The 16,414-nt window shown below is 44.8% G+C and overlaps 1 protein-coding gene across 3 annotated transcripts in view; it reads right to left on the bottom strand.

Annotated features, from left to right (window-relative positions):
* The window catches only part of Tnc (tenascin C), an 89,170-nt gene extending 80,889 nt beyond the window's left edge, over positions 1 to 8,281 (bottom strand). For all 3 annotated transcript variants that reach the window (XM_029539890.1, XM_029539888.1, XM_029539889.1), the window contains exon 1: positions 8,070 to 8,281. The gene's annotated coding sequence lies outside the window, so the exon portion shown is untranslated. The remainder of the gene's footprint in view (positions 1 to 8,069) is intronic.
* Positions 8,282 to 16,414: the final 8,133 nt, after the last annotated feature.

The raw sequence follows: 16,414 nt of genomic DNA on the forward strand, positions 1-16,414 counted from the left end.
TGTGTGTGTGTGTGTGTGTGTGTGTGTGTGATTGGCATGGATGAGGTAAATGGCTTTGTTGAAATGCCCCATGTGGGAAGTTATTAAGGCAGTATGGAACTGACAGACTCAGTCTAGAAGCTCCTGAGGAATGGAGTCCAGTCAACAGATACAGCCTGGAAGAGGGCTAATCCTCAGCCAAGCCTTCAGATACTATCCAAACCCAGGCCAATGACAACTGATCATAGAAATTCCAGCCTAACTCAGCTCAGCTATGTTTTGATTCTAGACCTATAGAAGCCATAAGACACTACCTGTGATGTTTTTAATGACTACGCTTTGCGGCGGGTAAGTAACTGATAGAATTGTTAGCTCAATCCACATGTGCAGTACGATTTAGAGAATAAGACAGTTCATTTTTCTTTTGTAAGAGGATATATTAACTGCAGACTTTTATGTTGTCCCTGGATCCTAAGAGCAGAGTCAGGATACCCAAGACTCTGCTCTGACCCGCTGCCAGCTGGCATGACATCTTAGGAAAATATCTCTCTTCCCCATGTCTCAGTTTCACCATCTTTAAAATGAATATGTTAAAGTCGGCCAGTGATTCTTACAAACATTTTCATCCTCCTCCTCTTCTTCCTCCTCCTTTCTTCTTTTTGTGCCAGAGAAGCCTTCCAGTAAATTCTATCTCATGTGGACGTTCCACGCACAAAACATAAACAGAGAGGGGCTTTAGTTGATATGAGGTTGAATGTGACTTTTGCCTCACCCTGCTCTCCACGGCATCTCCTGAATTACCTCTGGATCTCTTTGAACCCGATCTGTAAGCTCCTGGCTTTGAGGATACCCATCAATCAGCGTCTTCAGCATTGACATTCTAAGTTCTAGTGAAAGCAACCTCTGTGTCAGAATGCTCTTCTATAACATCCCTGCGTCCACCTACTTCTGTATGATTGTCAGTGACACAGGCTATCCATGATGCCGCTGCCCACTGTGGGAGGGAGCTGTCTGCCTTCCTCTCTTTCCCCTGCAAGCAGACTCCTCTGCTGTGCCAAAGCTCCTTCTGTGGTTACCTCCACCAGACTTCCATCTCCGTAGGTGACTCTGTTGTTAGATGTATACATTTTTTTTTTTTTAGATGTATACATTTTAAACTTTTAAGATATTACCATTTCAGAGCTGGAGAGATGGCTCAGTGGTTAAGAGCACTGAATGCTCTTCCAGAGGTCCTGAGTTCAATTCCCGGCAACCACATGGTGGCTCACAACCATCTGTAATGGGATCCGATGCCCTCTTCTGGTGTGTCTGAAGATAGTTACAGTGCACTCACATATAAAATAAATAAATCTTTTTTAAAAAGATACACCATTTCATATACTGGTGCTTATAGTCAGTGTTTTGCAAGGGCTGGCAGATGGTCTAATGGAGCTCTGGGCTGCCTTCTTCTGATCATGTCTTCTGATCACAGTCTGTTGCTTCATCAGGTGACATGCAGTGGTGTCCTGTTATATGGCTGCTCAGGCTCCCTGAACACTGTACTTTTAGCCAACATTCCCAGACCTAGTACAATAGCTTTAATGTTTTGAATAAAACTAATGCTTTTCCCAACAGTCTTGAGTCTCTTCCACTTTTTAACTCAGCAACTGTTATTTTAACTGTCTTGTAGACCTACTGGGCGATAAAATTTGACTCTTCTAGTGCACAGAATCCACAGACTTGTCTGAAGCCCCGCATTGATAATTCATTCATCCATCTAAGCATTGCCTGTTTTACCTAACTACCTTTCCAAAATATAAATGCGAGGCGGTGGAGATGGCTTATGCTGTCCTTTCAGCGAGGATGAGCCCAATGCTGAGGATCTAAGTAGGAATACTCGCAACGGCTTGAAACTCCAGCTCCAGGGATCCGACACTCTCCTCTGACCTCCCAGAGAAACTGTCCTTCTGTGCACCTACCCCAACAGAGACACACACATCCGTCTGCATAACTCAAAACAAAATAAATCTTTAAAATATAAATACTTATCTAGCGAATAGTCTGTCATCTCTAAGCTGTATGCTATGCAGAAACTTGAGTCAGTTCTTTGGAATCCTGTAGCATAGAGAGGGAAACGAGCTTTGTGGTGTTGATCCTGGGAAGGAGCTCTGAATGCCTTTGCTCTCTACTTTATGTGAGTAACGAAGGGCTCAGTTTACCTTTCTGCAAAGTCTTTATGTATGCATTCTGGGAGCACGTCAAGGTAACGTGTATAGGAGCGTTTCATAAATGCACTGATTCATAAGTATACCTTATTGGGATGATCTGTCCTGCACGTGGGAAACTTGGTAAGTCCTGAAACATGACAGAGCACACCCACAGAAGTCAAGCCCTATTGTATTGGGAAAAGCAGAGAACTTCACAGACATTACATTCTGAGGGTCTGATGCCTGCCGAAGGCATGCAGCCTCTGGGGACAATGACCTCCCCATGACAGGAGGAGCAGAAGCATGGTGCCTTGCATGGCTTGCGTAGCCTAATGGCCTTTACCACCTTCTAGGGACTTGGGCCCAGGTTTGTGCTAAGGTTTCCCCTATCACCTATCTGTATGATATTCAATAAGCTGCTTACATTAATTTGCCCCAGGTCCCCAACATTAGAATAGCAATGATATTGCAAATAGTAAACAATGGTAAAATGGTACAGTATTGATGGAGTAGGTGACAACATTTAGTGGGCTGGTTAATGTTGATCGTGGTTAATATTGATCATTAATGTTTGATAGGATTTGAAAAAACAGGTCAAGAAACAAACCCCTGGGCGTGTCTGTTAGTCATTTTCTAGATTGCGTTAATTGACGTGAGAAGCCTTGCCCTAAGTGTGGGTGGCATCATTCCATGCACTGGGGGTTCTGGACTTCATACAAAGGACAAAGCTAACTGAGTACCAGCTCTCAATCACTCTGCTCCCTGAGCATGGATGCGGGATGACCAGCCACCACCAGCTCCTGCACTTTTGCCTCCTCTGCCGGGATAGACTATGTCCCTGCAAATTGTAACCCAAATGAAAGCCTTGACAATGAAAAAGTAACAAATGCAGTCACTTTCAGTTACCCTCATCCGCCTGCATCAAGAATAGTTTAGACAACTCCTTAGAGATGTTAACAGAAGCCACCTTCCCTCTTTTAGGGTAAGAGGTGACCTTTGGCTGATTCTGAAGCAAGCTATTTGCTTTCAGGGCTTATGAAACACCTTTGTCTCTTGGCAGACTGTTTGAGGAAGGTTAAAGGACCAGCCAAAGCCATTTGAGTTAAAGTGCCCACATTTCGGGACCTGTGAACTTCAGGAAATTTCAAACATCTGAGACGACTTGGAATGAAATAATCTTTGAAAAATTTCCACTCACAAATAGAGTGAAAGGACACATGGAAAGGATTTTCCATTCACAACCTACTTTGAGTGTGGGCATTCTGCTTTTGTTCCATGGTGGAGAATCAAGAATAGCAGAGAGCACTGAACTCCAGGTGGCTCTAACTGTCTAGGAGAGTGTTTTTGTAACACGTGGCTTGTGACCTCTTTGGGAGTTGCAGGGCTCTTCCACAAGAGTCGTATAAGACCATCAGAAAACAGCAAACTTGCATTGCTATTCATAACTGTAGAGAATTACAGTTATGAAGTAACAACAAAAATAATTGTATTGGGAGGGGGGAGTCCCCAAAACATGAGGAACTGTTAAGGGACCGCAGCATTAGGATAGTTGAGAACCGCTGCTCTAGGAAGCGTATAAGGCAGAAAAGGAGAAAGAACAAAGATGATTAGATTTAACGGTATACTTGAACAAAAGTCTGAGCACCAGGGTTAGAATCAGAAAACTATGCAGAGGTCTCGCCTCCACAAGAAGTCACGGGCTGTGCGCAGATGTCATAGAAGGCAAAGTCACCACTGCGTTTTGTGTTTGGCAGGACTGGGATTTTTAGGAGGCTCGTCTCTCTATGCATTAAGGGGTTTTCCTTCTTGGAAAAGGGCCTTCACGTAATGTTTTCCACATGTCGAAGGTGTTTAGACTGCTCTGGGATGGGATTCAAGGGGGATTCCCAGCTATCTTCGTGCAGTGAAAGGCGTTTGAATCATAATCTTCCGCTTGGAGGCTTTGGCAGAATCGGTAGCACGGAGCCTATAACTGTTCCCCGACTACCTTTTAGAGACCTGGGATGGCCCCATTTTTATCTCCCCCAGCAGCTCCCTTAAAACCACACATTTAGCTCTCCTACACCTTAAAAGATGCAGGCATGACTCTCCTCTCCCTTTTGTAGCTCCCACCTGCACAGCCATGGGAAGTATGTGCTAATCTCTCTCTCTCTCTCTCTCTCTCTCTCTCTCTCTCTCTCTCTCTCTCTCTCTCTCTCTCNTCTCTCTCTCTCTCTCTCTCGTGTCTGTGTGTTTTCTCTCTTTCTGCTCTCTCTGTCTTCCTCTCTGTCTCTCTCTTGCTGTCTTTGTGTGTCTCTGTCTCTATCCCTCTCTGTCTCTATCTCTCTCTGTCTCTTTCTGTCTCTCTGTCCCTCTCTTTCTCTTTCTCCTTTCTATCTCCCCCACCCTGTCAGCTGAAATTGGAATGTTTCCGTTTCTAAGCATTGGATTGCACTACCACCAGCTAACCTTTCCTGCGCACCATGAAAAACGATAGCTGCAGGGCTCCTCTGTGAAATCAAGAGGCACCGATGCCAGCTGGAGTCTTGTGTGCTCTTCTGGCCATTCCCCAAAGGACACCGTGCAGAGTTCTGCACTTGGTTAGCCAGGCCTGACATCAGGAGGCAGCGTGGCACAGGAGACAAAACGGTAGGGTTTTACTTAGAAAGTTTGGGTTTGCAGCCAGTTCTGACTCCTGTGGGAAGACCTGGGCTGAGCTACTCAGTTTCCTTGAGCCTCAGTTTCTCCTTCTATTATTAAGTGGAGCTGTTAATTCATAATTTGCAGTATTAGAAAACTAAGTAGACAGTCTTCCCCATCACCGTGTCACACTATCATCCCTGACTGTTAGCTATTTTATGTCAGTGTCTGACTGCCATAGAGGAATGAATATGGAGAGGCAACTAAATATTTGTTTCTCAAGCTCTACTTTTCAAACCCAAATAGTCTCAGTGTATGGAGGAGCTGGTGTGCTTTGTGCAAGCTAGTTTGTAAGTTCATGGAACTATGGGAAGAGAGATGAGAGGTGATTTTTAGCTCACAGTGAACATGAGAACGGATAGGATTCAGGGGGTATGTTTTTCATTCTGTCAGCCTGAGTTCCCTTTCCAAATTCTGTTCTGGTTATATGATCAGGCTATTGCTGTATTTATGGGTGGCCATGGTGTCTGCCTGGTGGGGCATACTTTGTCAGAAAGGAAGTGATTTCCTTCCGAGGGCTATACAAGAAGCTGACACATTGAAAAGAAGCAAAGCCTCCAAAGAAAGATTTGAGCTTAGATTCTGGCCCTATCACTTGAGTTCCAAGACCCAATCTCGCTGCTCCGCGAGTCTCGCTGTCTCATAAGTACAGCCATGCTCCAGAGGCACGCTGCGGCCCTTTGGTACCGTGATGCCCAAGGAAGCATCAAGAGCCTATAGCTCATACACTGGTTAATTCTATGCTGGCTGTAGTGACTACTGACATGGATTGAAGTAACCAACCTTTCTTACGCCTCTAAAATTCCTGTCTCCTGTTTCATTTGGGGAACTGTCCTTACTCCTGTAGCTGCTGGAGTCCAGAACTCTGACCCGAGTAAGCACTGCCTAGCTGTGAGACCTGGAGCCCTGTGTCCTGTTGTTTGCAATCTGGTGGAAATGTCCCAGGGGTTTGCAGCCCCTAACCCCATTGTTAGCCCAGGCAGCCTCATGCTTATCTGTCAGAAACTCGGTTGGTTTTTTTTTTTGTTTTGTTTTTTGGTTCATAATTTCTTAATAAATACTTCCATTGTTAAACTTGAAAAAGTTTGTTTAGAACATTAATCTGGAAAGTATCTGTGATCTAGTAACCAGGTAAACAGAAACGACTCTGTCTATTGAACTCTTTTGTTGTGTGTCACAGAGCCCCCGGAGGGGTAACTCCTCACCCTCTTTGTATGAGTGACAAAGCTGAGGGATGGAAGCCTTGTCACTTCATGAGACAGGGTAAAGAGAGGCCAAGAGATCAAAGCTAGGTGTTTTGAACAAAGGAGGGAGTGGGTGATTACCAAGCTTGGCTTCACCCATTCCTTCCCCCTCTCCCGCTCTGTCTCTGTCTCTCTCACCCCATTTGAGTAACCCAGAGAATATTCACACACTGCACCCCCTTCTTTCCCCAGATGTGGTCACATTATTGGAATGTACAAGGCCAAGGCACACTGCCCATCCCCACCCCCCACCACCTCCCCCCGCCCTTCGAAAGGCTTGGTTCATAAGACAGGAGGACTTTCCATCAGCTTATTTAGATGGAACATGCCTCTCGCCAGCCCTGGTGAGCTTTGCTGCATCTCAAGACAAGGCAGTGTGTGTGTGTGTGTGTGTGTGTGTGTGTGTGTGTGTGTGTNGTGTGTGTGTGTGTGTGTGTGTGTGTGTGTGTGTGTGTGTTTGTGTGTGTGTGTGTGTTTGTATGGGGGAGGCAACTTTCATTTCTAAGGTGCATATAGGGAAAACTCTATAAAACAAAGAAAAAAAAAAAGATTCCACGAAAACACATGAAAAAGAGGCATTCACTCTTAAAGAGAGCTCCCCTCTGAGGCAAAGAATCTGATTCTAAAGAACCACCAGCCACACAGCACTCCACAGCCACACAGCACTCCACAGCCACACAGCACTCCACAGCCACACAGCACTCCACAGCCAAGCACTTTAACCTGTAAATGCCTGAGGACATTCTGGAGTCAGAACTCCTGATTCACATCAAGCCCATGGCTGCCACCTTTTCTCCAAATGGTGCCAACACAACCCCTTGCTGGTAAAATACGTAAAATATGTGCCAAGCTAGCAGGCTGTCTCAGATCTGGCAAGATAAGAAGACAGAGGCTTTGGGGGAGGGTAAGCAGACACACTGCAAAACTGGGTTAAGTGGCCCTGCTTTTCACGGCCAGGGTGATGGCAGCTTTGGACCATGACAGGGATTGCCCAGTTGCTGATTTTATCTTTTTGTTCCTCATTCACGCCTCATGATAAGGGGAGCTGCTGTCCCCACTTTAGAGTCGTGGAAACTAAGGTCCACAGAGGTTACATCTTTTCCTGGCACATTTATGTTGTGGTGGCACTAGTGAGAATGCCCAAGTCACTTCTAGGGTCAAACCCCAACCTCTTATTCCCCCTGTAACAAGGATTGCATCAAGGAATCTCTGTGCTCTTTCCAAAGTTCACCAGGGAAGGGAAGATGTTACTGGGATTCTGGGGTAAAGGGTCAGGAGGTAGCCTGATTTGGGAGCAATATGGGGTTCAGATGCCTCCAAACCTTCTAAACATGCCCCACCTGAGGTCTCTGAATCAGGAGGATGGCACCCTGCTTCAAGAACCCACAGAAGTGCCTACCAGTTTCATCTTACACTGTGGGCTTTTCATCCGTGCCCAGAACTCATCTCCTCGCTCTGGTACCCAGCTTTTACCTTTCCCCAGAGTGGACACTGAGGATCAATGGGGCAAGAGGGGATCGCAAACTGTCAAGTGATGAGACTGTGTAGATGCACGGGCTGTGTTCTCCCTACCACACACAGTACTCATCCCATCCCAGTGCTGTGAGCGAATGCCTCTTTCAAAGGCAACTTCTCTAACGCTCCAAAAAGGGGGAAATCCACAGGTGAGAATCAACGAGGTAAAAGGTTAAGAGTTAAAGTAAGACTTTTCCCCCAAAGAAAGGCAGAGACAAAAACTTTACCAAAAGTTCCTCTGAGTTCCTCTGACCAGTACTATTGACAGATCCATACCAAATACAAGACTGCAGGAGGGCAAGCACGGAAAAATCAGGACGCCTCTGATCACATCCAGCGAGACACTCTTTTACCGGGCTTGGAAATTTAACAAAAGTTTTATAGTTACAAACCCACACCTTACTGGGTACCGGGAATGCCAGGAGCACACCAGAATGATCCTGGGTGGTGGGATCAACAGACTCACCTTTTCCAGGTCGGGGAAAATCAATGTCTCGGTGCACCGGCTCGGTGAAGAAGTACTTGGTTTAAGCCACAGCGAGTTCCCAAGCGCGCAGTCCCTAGCGTCTTCCCAGCCACTGTAGGAGCCCACCAGAGGCTAGGGTGTGTGTCTGCGCGCGGGAGAAACGCGTGACAGTAGGAAGGCTGTGGCCGGAGCAGCCAGCTTTGGCAGGCTTATATAGGGAGCTCCTTCCCCTGTAATGGGACGCCTCGCCTCCAGACATCCTTTCCCACTTTTTGTTTTTTTTTTTTTTTTTTTTTTTTTTTTCAGTTGGTGAGTTAAAGGCACAGCCCTCCCAGCGGAACAGGGTTAGCTCATGAAAGACGCACTAACTCCAGGCGCGCAGCCAGCTAACGGACCATTTGCATACAATTTATAGTGAAGGAAAAAAAAAGTAGGAATTTCAGCTCCCTCCGCCCCCGCAGAGTAGTTGTTAGCGAAGTGTGATTTTTGCATTGCTCCACAAATGAGTATTCTAATTGTGAAACAGAAGCCTTGGGAGCTGGGATAAGAGGGAACTGGATCCTGGCGCTGCTCCTGGACTAGAGCAAACTGGAAACACGACCTGGGTTCCCTCGGGCTCTGGGCAGCAGCTGCGGGGTGGCACCTCAGAGAAAGCCTGAGGGCTGAACCGAGTTCCTGGAAAGAGGAGATCGAGGAGGGCTGAGCAAGCCCGGGGCAGTTCAGGTTTCTCTTGGCCAGCTTGGAGATAACCCAAGATTAGTTCTCAGCAGGTGGGAACCATACTGGGAGCTTAGAAGAGTTAGCTTTTCTGAAGCAGGACCCAGCCATGCCCAGCTGCCTGGAGGAATCATTATCCAGATCCCAATGTCCCCGCAGGAGTCACTTTTTGACATTGTTTACGTCATATGCTAAGTGCTTTCTACTTAGTAGGGTCTACTTACTTCATGGTGTATTCCTGAGCTCTCAGTGTACCTAGGTGCTGAGTGAAGACTTTTTTTTTCCTTAGAGAAGCACTAATACCTTTCAAAAGGTAACACTATTTAGGTTGAAGTCCTCATTTAGCATGTTCAAGTATCCTCAGGGCACCTGGGGCCGCGCTCAGCTCAGTGGCTTGTTTGGGAAAGTGCTTGTACCCTGCAATTTAGAGAAGCAGTTTAATGCCATCAGGGAACTGTGCCTGGGAAGCACTTAGAACTCATGGCTCCATGACACACTGGTGACCAGAAACAGTGAGTGATGCTTAAGTAGGAAACTGTCACCCATCACGACAGACGCAGCTGCTTTGTTGGGCTGCGGAAAATGCATCTCTTTGATCTGTAATTTAGAAGAGACTTCTGATGTTTTTATTAACAACTATTATCGGAAATTTCAACCATCCACTTACTGATTGATACCATCCTTCAGCTTTTCTCATAACATTTAGTTTCAATTTCTCCGGTAGAATAAAGCAAGACAAAATTAGGCTATCCCTATGGTGGCACCGATTCCAGGACTCAAGACTGTCTGCTTAAGTGACCCCCCACCCCCAAACACACACACACATACCACTCAGACATCAGGAACACCCATAAATAGTCATGTCGTAAAACGACTCATTTGAACTTTTAAACCATTTGGGCTGATTCAGAGGTTGGTTGCTTTGGGAATTTTTTTTCATTCTGCACGTTAGCCAGAACATTTCAGTGGCATGAGCCTGTCTTTCCACCAGTAGTGAATGCTTCCACGGCTCTAGGCTTTCCTAAGCAGACCCAGGATACCTCTTCTCAGTTAACAAATGAAGTGTTAGATGTGTCTCTATTCCATGTGTCCTATGAGCTATGTTTATATACAATATATAATCAATTTATTTGTAACCATTTACTTATGTCCGAACAAGGTAAGTTGAGAGAGTCTCCTAATTAATAGGGCGTAATTAATAGGACTTCTAAGAATGTTCCAGACCTGACATTCCTGGTCCCCAACACTTCTTAGTGTTCTATAGTCAATCATGAATTCACAGCTACCACAAACTGCTTAACCTATTACTGGAAAGTGAAGTCAAATGGGAGGCCCTGAGGATGGAAACAGCCGGTGATCCTGACACATATAAATATAACCATCAGCGGCCACGGAAATGTGTCACATGACACCTGAGACCTATCTTTTTTTTTTCCCATTAATTTATTTATTCACTCCACATCCCAATATCCAGCCTCCCTCTCCTCCCAGTGCCCATCCCACAGCTCTTTCCCCTGTCCCCCATCCCTTTTGCCTGGGAAGGGGGGCAGGTCCTGGGTGTCACCCCACCCTGGCGCATCAAGACTCTCTGCAGGTGAATTGTCTCCCACTGAGGCCAGACAAGGTGGCCCAACTAGAGGAATAGGATCAGATAGGAATAGAAGCAGATTCAGAGCCAGCCCCCTGCTCCAGTTGTGGGGAGGTGGGGGATACATGGAGACCAAGCTGCACATCTGCAACATCTGTGTGAGGGGCCTTGGTCTAGCCCAAGCTATCCCCTTGGCTGGTGGTTCAGTCTCTGCTGTACTGCACTCTACTTGTAAAATGAATGTTCAGCAGGTTATGGAGGCTCATTCCGTCGTGATCCTGGCATTTGAAAGGTTCAAGCCTGAGAATCACCACGGGTCTGAGGCCAGCCTGGTGTGCAGAACGAAACCTTTTCTAGAAGACAAACAATCAGAACCAACCAACCCAAACCCCCAAGAACAAACAAGAGACCCTTTCACTAACAAAAACAAGTTTTCTCCAAAAGTGCTGGGAAACATCGTAATTCTAGCTATCCTTCAGCCTTAAAGTGAGGAAGATTGCTCAGACTAGACACTGTTCTGTCCCCCTGGACTATTTATATTTTACATATAGTAATAATACTGAGTAATTCATTTGTTGTGCTATTTCCATAGTGCACATAAAACACTTTGATAATCAGTCTTCTACCGCCTTGCCTACCCTTGCCCTCCTCCATTTACTTGTTTCTTTCTCCTAATTTGCATATGCAAGAGAAACATGCAGTGCTTGTCTTCCTGTGTGAGTGTAGCTTATTTCACTTAGCATGGTGATCTCTAGCTCCGTCCATTTTTTCTGCAAACGCCATAGCTGTATTTTTCTTTACAGCTGAATAAAACTCCTCTGGGTGTAACTAGTGCCTTCTCTTCCTCCTCCTCTAGTCTGCAGATGACACGTAGATGGATTGTGAATGGTGCCATGATCAATGTGGCTATTCCAGAATCTCCACAGTAAGCTGCCCCGATATTTCAGGCTAACTGCCGTAGCCCTAGTTTCAATCTATTGAACTTCCTCCACAGAGATTTTCAGAGTTATTGGGTGAATTGAATTGACATTCCCATTGGCAGAATAAGATACCCTTGCCAATAACTGTTGGACTTTGTTTTCTCGAGGACAACCATTCTGACTGGGATCAGATGGATTCTTCTAGCAGTGTGGATGTTTGTTTCCCTGATGGAGAAGTAGGCTAAGCAGTTCCCATGTATTTATTGCTAGTTATTTATTCTTTTGGGAACTTTCTGTTCAGCTCTTTTGCCCATATGCTGACTGAATTTGTTCTTGTGGATTTTTTTTAAAAGATTTTTATATACCGTGGATATTAATTCCTATAAGATGAATTGTCAGTGAGGATTTTCTCCCTTGTCATAGGTTGTTTATTTCCTTGGGTAACTAGCACTTCTATTTGCTACGCAGGAGTTCTTCATGGTCATCTAGTGGCCATTGAATTCCTTTCGGGGCTTCCATTCTGTGCAAGTGGGTCTGTGTAGATCCTGTGCTCTTCAAGACATAAGCCTTTACTTGTGCTGAAATTGACTTAATCCCTTTATTTTCACCTCTCACCACCATTTGCCATCTGGTTCTGATCCAACTTCTCTTGGAAGTTTCCCTATATATTTATTTAATTAAAAATGCTTCCTTCCATGCCAGGTGTGGTATCTCATTTCTTTGACCCAGCACTCAGACCTCTGTGAGTTAGAAGCTCAACTACCTAGCAAGTTCCAGGCCAATTTGGGCTATGCAGTAAGATGTTATCTATCTTAGTTTCTTCCCAATTGATTTAAGAAAACACAATGGCTAAAAGGAATAAAGGGTTGATTTCATTTTACAACTGTTAGGTCACACTCTTATCGACGAGGAAAGTCAAGGCAGAAATTCAAGGTAGGAGCATGGAGGTAGGTCTTGAAGCAGAGGCCATGGATGCACACTGCTTACTGGTTTACTTTCCATGGCATGCTCAGCCTGCCTTTTATTTCTCTCTTATTCTTCCCTCATTTATTAATCCCCAATCACAGTTTCCCCTCCCTCCACTCCTCCCAGTCCCTCCCCCCACTTCCTATCTCTCCTAGATCCACTTCTCTATTTTCCTTCATATAAAAGAGCAGGCCTCCTATGGATAACCACCAAACACGGCCTAATAAATTACAGTAAGTCTAGGTACAAACCCTCATATCAAGACTTGACAAGGCAACTTAGAAGGAGGAAAGGGGTCCCAAGTGCAGACAGACAAGTCAGAGATACCCTCAACTCCCACTCTTGGGAGTCCCACAAGAACACCAAGCTACTCAACCATAAGGCATATGCAGAGAACCTAGCTCAGACTTACACGAGGTCTGTGTTTGTTCCTTCAGTTCCTGTGAGTCCCTATGAATCCTGCTTAGTTGATTCTTTTCTCATGGCATCCTTTACCCCTCTGATTCCTACAATCCTTCCTCTCTGTCTTCTGCTGGGTTCCTCCGGCTCTGCCTAGTGTTTGGCTGTTGGTCTCTGCATCTGCTCCCATCAGTTGCTGGATGATACCCCTCTGATATTTCCCTCAACCCAAGAATGGATAAAGATAATGTGGTACATTGTTAAAAACAATGACATCATGAAATTTGCAGGCAAATGGATGGAACTAGAAAATATTATCCTGAGTGAGGTAAACCCAAACACAAATAGAAAAAACATGGTATGTATTCACTTATAAGTGGACATTAGCTCTTAAATAAAGTATATCACAATCCTCAGATCCAGGTGGCTAAGCAACAAGAATAGCTCAAGGGGAAATACATGGATCTCCCTGGGAAGAAGACATAGAATAGAATTTGCAGGTAGACTGGGAATAGGCCAGGATGGGAACAGGAAGGATCAGTCTGAGAGATGGAAGGAGAGAGTATTGGGAAAGATGACTGGAATTTGGGAGCATTTGGGTGGTGATGTTGAAACCTACTGCAGTGGAAACTCCCTGGAATCTGTGAGAGTGATGTTAGTGAAGTCCCCTAGTAATGGGGCATAAAAAGAGCGAACTGGCCATCTTCTATAACCATGCAAGTTTCCTAGTCTTCATCAGTGCCTAGTAGCCTGCTTTCTTATTTTACCCTCATTTCTTTCTTTATTAATTTTACCTCCCTATTGCAGCCCTCCTCCTCCCAGTGTACCATTAACACAGCCCCTCCCTTTATCCCCCTCCTCTTCTCCTCTGAGAAGGGGTATTTCCCTCTTCTTCCCATATCAATCCACCCTGGCATATCAAGTCACTGCAGGACTAGGTGCATTCTCTCTGACTGAGGCCAGACAAGGCAGCCCAGTGAAGGGANGGTGCATTCTCTCTGACTGAGGCCAGACAAGGCAGCCCAGTGAAGGGATTGGGATCCACAGGCAGCAACCTGCTTTTTTTTTTTTTTTTTTTTTTAAGCACCCAGCACACAGGAGTAACACTGCCTCCAGTGGTATGGGTCCTCCCACATCAATCATTAAGAGAATATCTCAAAGATTTGTCTATAGACCGATCTCATGGAGACATTTTCTCAGTTAAGATTCTTTCCTCCTAGATATGTGTAGGTTTATGACAAGATGACAAGAAATGATGACTAACTGCTCTGAAACAGACAAAACATACATAACAACAAAAATGCTTCCACACACATAGCTCAGCTCTGTTAGCACAGGCATCACTTTCATACAGTGTAGTTCTACATGTGTATGCCCCCCTCCTAGACCCTAGGCTTCCTCTGTAGTTCTACATGTGTATGCCCACTATTCCCTCCTAGACCCTAGGCTTCCAATGCTTTCTCCTTGTGTCTAATAAACAGACTTGGACATTACAGGAGCTCAGACACTGGTTGTTGAGTATACGATGTGATGGAGGGATATGTGAATATTTGACATACTGTTTTATAATTAGTCCTTTTCTCCTTCTCGCTACAGAACGTAAGAGGAACTGGATTATAATGTCAAACACATTCATTGCACACATGAAGAAAGGGAACTCAGCAAGGAGAAATGACTAGTCATAGACCACTATGGCTGCTGCCCATCGTCGTTTTAGTCAGAACTGAGCCTCTAAAATCTACCAGTCATTAAGGCAGAGGATGCTTACGGAAATTAATAGCCACTAATCTTCTGATTTGGCAAGGATACCTTTTGGCATCTGATCTTGCATGGGTCTATCCTTTTCAGGACTGTGGGAATTTTTTTTTCCATGTGAGAGGGTAGAAAGAAGGCTTGTAAACACCACCTCTGCACATCAATCCCTGCCAAGGACTGACTTTGCTGTTGCTTGTTCTTCTCATTCATGAATTGCTGGTGGAGATTATGGTTGGAGTCCAAAGGGAGTATGGAGGATTGCCTCAGGTGAGATCACTCTCATTTTCTTAATGGTCTATTACATTTTTTTCCAGATGGACTAGACAGTGAGTAGAATGTTGGCCAGGACTAGTTTACTTGAGGAAATCAAGTGATCATCTCCTGTGAGGATCTCTGGCTTCCAACTCTGGTAATGTTCTCCTCTGCTGCCCCTAGCCCTGTCCACATTCTAGACTCAAGTGGATTATGATGAATGGTTGTGGAGTTTGAGTATGGTGATTCAGCATGCCAAAACTCATCTCAAAGTCTCAAACAATTGGAAAGAGCTTAGAGCCGATGCAGACTGTCAGTCATTCAATTAAAATCATCGCGTAATAGCAACTTTCCCCATCTTATCTATACATCGTCTTCACTGGCTTCTCTATTTCACCTCTTTTCACTCTCCCACACAACAAAGGAAACTACCAACCAATCATCAAAAACTCAAAACTCAAAGTTGTTCCTGAATGGGAAGCAAGACAGATCGGTGCTTGGCTGAAAGAAAAGGGTAGGTCAGGTACACAAGCAACCAAGATGTCAGTTGTGTGGTTGAACAGCCTAAAAAGAACTGGGTTTGGCACTGAGTTCTGGTTCCAGGGGTGTTTTATTGACTGCGTGACTTTGGGAATGTCCTTGGCACCAACTAGCTCTCTATGTCTTGGTATCAAATGGGCACTTGCTAAGGACATTAGAAGCTCAAATATTTTAAGTTAAAATGTAAAGAAATAATTTAGAAGCCTGAGCACTTTTGTCCATCCAATTTGCTAGAAGGAACAATGTTTTATCTTTATGATGAATTCTATTTTAAGTTTTATTTTGCAGTGTTTCTTCTGAGACTGTTTCCAGAGCTCTGGCACCCAGCTAGGAGGACTCCTCCTCTACACTCAGTTACACTACCGTCTTTCTGTGTTAGCACATTATGTGTGTATTCTCTCCTTTGGCTCCTTGCTCTAATAAACCACAGACACTTATGGCAGGCACTGTGTCTTGATGTCTGTTTATTGGCAGGGATGTTCCTAAGTAGCATCTGTTTATGGCCAATGTCCTGATATTTATTAATAATTTGTTAATAATTTTGCATATCATTCATGTTTAGAGTAGCGCATATCATATGCTTTGGAGATGAATGACAAAACCATTGTTTAAGTTCTTTTCCTGATACTTACAACACTGAATGCTATCACTGATTCCCTTGTTCATTTTCTAAGCCATTCTGTGACAGCACCTTGAAGGCAGGCAGCATTTTCCTACTGTACATGCCCAAACCACAGGAAGTCAATTCATGTTTCCACAAAAATGACTGGCACACCCATTGGCTGGCTTCATGATAACAAATATGGTAAAGATATAAGTTTGGCACAGTCAGTCTTGGGTTCCATTCAGCTTGAATATTTAGAAGGTAAATCATCTCAAGGAAAAATATGTTCCCTCTCTCAATCACTCTTTTTTTTAAAACAATTTTTATTAGATATTGTCTTCATTTATATTTCAAATGCTATCCCCAAAGCCCCCTATACACTCCCCCCTGCCCTGCTTCCCAACCCACCCACTCCCCCTTCCTGGTCTTGGTATTTCCCTACTGGGGCATATAATCTTTGGAAGACCAAGGGCTTCTCCTCCCAAATGATGGCCGACTAGGCCATCTTCTGCTACATATGCAGCTAGAGTCACGAGTTCTGGGGTACTAGTTGATTCATATTGTTGCTCCTCCTATAGGGTTGCAGACCCCTTCAGCTCCTTGG

The sequence above is a fragment of the Mus pahari genome, chromosome 6, assembly GCF_900095145.1.
Source record: "Mus pahari chromosome 6, PAHARI_EIJ_v1.1, whole genome shotgun sequence".
Lineage (NCBI taxonomy): Eukaryota > Metazoa > Chordata > Mammalia > Rodentia > Muridae > Mus > Mus pahari.